The sequence below is a fragment of the Photinus pyralis genome, unplaced genomic scaffold (assembly GCF_008802855.1).
Source record: "Photinus pyralis isolate 1611_PpyrPB1 unplaced genomic scaffold, Ppyr1.3 Ppyr1.4_LG9, whole genome shotgun sequence".
In the NCBI taxonomy this organism is placed as follows: Eukaryota; Metazoa; Arthropoda; class Insecta; order Coleoptera; family Lampyridae; genus Photinus; species Photinus pyralis.
In genome coordinates, this window is record NW_022170878.1 from 14,571,281 (window position 1) to 14,576,574 (window position 5,294).

Genomic DNA, 5,294 nt, shown 5'->3' on the forward strand with positions numbered 1-5,294 from the left:
ATAAATGAAAATTTTCATTTGCTCCCGAATCAACCTGTACATTAGGAAATATAATAAAGAGAAAGAGAGGAGGAGTGTATTATTTAACATTCATAGATCTAAAAGCAGTGTTGGATAACGTAGATAGGAGACACGTATGGAAAACCCTGGGAGAGCTGGAAATACCCAAGATGTTGATAAATGCTTGTAGTGTACTTAACCCCCAGGTTCTACGATAACTTCACACCAAAAGAACACGGAAATAAAGTAAACCCGGCAACGTTTAAAAATGGCCACCCGAATGACTATTCCCTCCAAAACCAAACGAGATCGCGCTTAAATTTGAAAAGTGGCACGTGATAAAACATCTAAGTCAGGGCCCCCTTACGTTAGTTGAGGACAACGCTTTGACCTGAAGCACAGTAGGGAAGGAACGTTAAATAAAACACTGAAATTGTGAAAAGTTTTTATTATTAAGATTGCGAAAACCCGGAAATTTAGTTGATGTACGTTAATATAAACAAAGTAAAGCAAAGCTAGAAGGGTGTCGTACTCTCGCAAAAGTAACTGCCAAGGGTAAAAAGAGTACGACGAAGAAAAACCTTGCAGGTTGATTAAAACAGTCCAAAAGTTAATTAACAAAATATTCTGTAAAAATTTAAGCAGTAGTTAACAAAGATAGTAAATGCATATACACAAGGTTGGTTACACTCAAAGCAAGTTTTTTGAAACAATGGGTCAGGTAGGAGCAGGTACCTAAATTCTGAGAAAGGGTGAAATACACAGGATGTGACTCATCTTTGGTGCAATAAAGTCCTTTTGTTGAAAGCAAGATGGAAAATTACATGGCCTTGTAGGCAAATTTGACTAAAAACAAGATATGGGAAATTATTGAATCGCCACTCATTTAACGCACAGATTCTAAACTGAAGAGCTTTGATTAGCGTAATCTCGCTCCTGCAAGATGGGTAGTCCGCCCCTGGTTTCGGGGTTTCGAACCTACAGTTGGATGTCGAAGAGAATCACGGAATTAGGTGTCGTAACACAAATTTGACTACAGTTTTTACCACCCCCGTGACTGCTTCATTCACGGAGAAAATTGTTAGTAACAAACAACAAGTCAGTACATACATTAACCGAATCGGTAATTTCCACAAAATAAAATGAACCATAAACTTATATGAATGTAACTTCAGGGACAAGACCAAGTAATCAACATCAATAAACATAAATTAAGCAAACATTACACAAAAAATGTAAAAACAATTACAAACAATAGCATAACGGTATTAAATATGCGATTCTGTATTGCGGTTAAACCAAGTAAATTTCAAAAACAGAGATTCAAACACAACAAATATAAAATGCGGCATGCAAAACACAAATGCGATATAAAGAAATGCAAAAGTTACTACCTGCATTAAATAACACAAAATAACAACAAACATTTATGGAGCGACTATTTCACGACCGCCATTCAACACAAGATGCCAAACGTAACTCCCGTTCGTGCTTTCTAGGTGGCACAGGCAGCTTTTCCCCAAGGTTATTTTATTTCAAAAGTTACCTGGTAACTATGTGGGCGGAAGCGGGAGGGACGGAATGTATACGTCATCGAGAATTCTGACATTGACGTTCAACGTTGTTTGTAGTCGGGCGGGTGCTTATTTTTCTTGAGTTGTAGTTTATTTGTTTAAAATTTGTTGAATTTTGAAGTGCATAAGGACATATTTTAGCTGTAGATACCTGTTTGGTGGAATATAAAGACATTTAGTTTGTGAATTTTGTGGGTTTTCATAGCCGTGATTGAAAGGTTAGTTTATCAATTATATGCACTTTTGTATGTTATAATTAAGTATTTTTTTAGATGAGTGGCGGTGACACTAAAATTCCTCATCCTGGTGTAAATAAAATCTCGGTTTTTACGTTTCCAAAGGACCCTACCGTTCTTAAAGAATGGGTAAGAAAATGTTTCACATCCGGCAGCAAACTAAAACGTGCGGCGCCCTCATTGGTCAAAACGACCAACCGATGAAAGCGTAGCGTCCCTGGCCGCAAACGTTTAAAAGCAGAGCCACGAACTCTGCAAAGTGCATCGCAATTTCTGCTTCGACTCCACTTCAAGAAACAAAAAGCTTTCCACCTGCAGAACCAGGTCACCTTTCCACTCGACCTCGCGCCACACTCCATCAGTCAGAAAACCTGCATCTGGGCTCACCCCAACGACAGAGCTCGCCGTGTGCACTTCGGTTACTATTTTGTACATACTATAAATATACATATTCCATAAAACGCAACAGCATTTTATTTGGCGTCATCCGCTAAAGAATGTTTAGAGTTTTAAATCCCAAAGGCTAGGTATTGGTACATAGGGGTGGTTCCTATTTTGTAGAACGCGGAATTTTATCCATTTCCACCTTCCACAAGTCCTCGTGCAATGTAAAACAGCTTACGCACCACACTCATTTTTGCAATACTTTGATTGCTTTCAAAGGTGGAAGTCGATAAACTTCCAAGATTTCCAATATAAGAACCACCCCCATATACATATACCCATATAAATCCAAAAATATACTGCAAAAACTAACTTTTTTACCCCTTTTATTAGCATTGTAACCTATGAGCAATTTTAAATGTGAATTCTGGATGACGTTTTCCCGCCTTCAAAATGCAAGCATTCTATTGGTTTAGAATTACCAGACAACCTTTCTAATAAAACAACCTTGGCTTTTCCCCACCTAGAAATTGTATGTATGTATCGTCGTAAGCTGTATATACAGGGTGGAACCTTTCAGGCTGCAAGAAGTACTTATAAAACAGTAAGAGGAAGAGTGCAAATAGCGGGACAAGATCAGATGAATTCAAAATGAGTAGATAAGGGAATAAAACAAGAAGACGGCCCTTTACTTTTTATCATTATTATAGAGAAAGTGAAAAATATAACGAAATGGATAGTTATTGGGCACAGAAACCTAGAAGCAGACGATGTGCTGTATTAATAGCAAATAAGACAAAACATGAAAATGGAAATACACACAAACAAAACAATAATAATGACCATAAATGAAAGAGAAACAGACAAAGAAATCAAATGCAAGAGTAAATCAATGGAAAGGGCAACAACATAGAAATTTTTGAGAAGTAAAATAAGAATATATTACTCAATAATATATAATAATCATAGGGGTGAAAAGAAAAATACATAAAGTAATAACGATACCAACAACATGAAAGGAAAGTAAATGCTATGGAAACGAAAAATTGCTGGAAAAACCAAGTGGGACAGGGTAAGAAATGGCGGAACAAGAGCAAATAACGGGAAAAAAAAGAAACAACTGAACCGGTTCGCGTTTCTAGTAAGGATGCAACCGAACAAGAATAATGAAGATAGAAGAAGCAAAGGGGAAGACCAAAAACAAAATGGATGGACCAAATCCAAGACATACAGGGTGATTCCTATAGTACCTGCCACCGTTTGGGAGCGTGTAGGTGGTGCGTAGGGGAGTATTTTGATATAGGACACTTGGGGTCGGAAATCTAAAATAAGGGTGCCAGAGCCAAATTTACCTTCTGGAATTTCGCGCCTGTAGGTAGGCAACCCAACCGGCCGGCGGTGCACACGGAGCGATCTCAGGCGGCGATGTGTGGCTGACACTTGATCAGAATTTTGTTTAAACCCACGAAATCCCGTCTGCAACGACGCGTATCAAGTGAATAAACACTATGGCAATAGTATAATAATAGTTGGCTAGATGTAGGAAGTGCATTCAGAACAACGGTGGCCACGTTGAACACTTGTAAACGTTATTGCTTTTGACTGTCGTTTTCCCTCCTTCCCTCCCATGTCGCTTCCTCGCGCTAACTCGCTCTGCATCGCTCCGCGCGAAACGTCGGTCGGTTGGGTTGCCTACATACAGGCGTGAAATTCCAGAAGATAAATTTGGTTCTGGCGCCCTTATTTTAGATTTCCGACCCCAAGTGTCCTATATCAAAATACTCCCCTAGGCACCCCCTATACGCTCCCAAACGGTGGCAGGTACTATAGGAATCACCCTGTATATATGGATGGATGTACAGGATAAGGATCAGAAAAGAAGTAAAAAAATAAAATGCGCTAAAAGCATTAATTTTTTTTATATGTAAAACTTATCAGGAACTACAACCAAATAATAAAGGTAATTACTTAATCTAATGTAAATTGACAACATAACGCAATCATTAAAAACAAAAGTATGCAAAACTAGTAAGTACAAAACATTAACAAACTTTATATACAAATGAATAATGTAACATGTGCTCAATCGCTTCATATATACAAAGTAATTGAAATTTACGCACAAGATAGGTATATATTTCTATATTACATAAATAAGTATGTGTATCTACTATATTTAGATGGTCGACGAGGCTTAGAGAATTGCCCTGCTTAGTTGCAAACGTGAAATACTTCAGCACATTTATTTTTTCGTATGTCATCTTTCTTTTTGTATTGTAAAAAACTATATCACTATATATATATTTTTGTAATTTTTTCTTTCGATATATTTCAATGGATATAAAATACTGTAAAAATATGAACACAACAATTCTCACATCCTACGACTAAAACAATTGTACCAGTATTGTGCCGAGAAAGACACGGCAATAACGGAAAAATTTCTCGTTTAAAAAAATGCAAAAAACTTATATAACAATTGAGGAATTTCTTAAATGCTTCAGAAACAATTACACAATCTATTAACTACTTAATAGTAAAACAATAACATACATCTTTAAAACAAGATTAGACCACTTTCATCCAACAACTTAATATTCTAAGAAGCGTATGCGTTATCAATTCCGAAACATCAATGTGTCCTATCTCAGCCCCCTCCCCTTTCCTCTCTAAGTCTTTTACTTAAGAAATGGCTGTGTAGTGAAACGAAAGACTTAATTGAGACAATCTTCATCTAAAACTGCGTTACTTAGGACTAAGTATTCGAGATTACTCAAAAAGTTAGTTGGCGATTTTAAGCGAGTTGGCGTAGGTAGAAGCAGTTTTAGACTAAAAATTAAACTTCTTTAAAACAAGAAATAAAAATCCATTCTGCGCGCACATTTTTTTCAGAAACTGTCCCAATTTTCTCTATTTCTCTTCTTTTTTTTGAAAAATTGTCTATAGGCCTTATAAATGATTATCACAAAATTAAATCACAAAAACAGTGAATTATGAGCTAAAATTTAACACCTTGCTTTCAATTATTCCCTTTTGCTTGCTTCGTTTAACACTATAAAACAACTATGTACAATAAAAAAAAAACAGGAAAAATATTCTA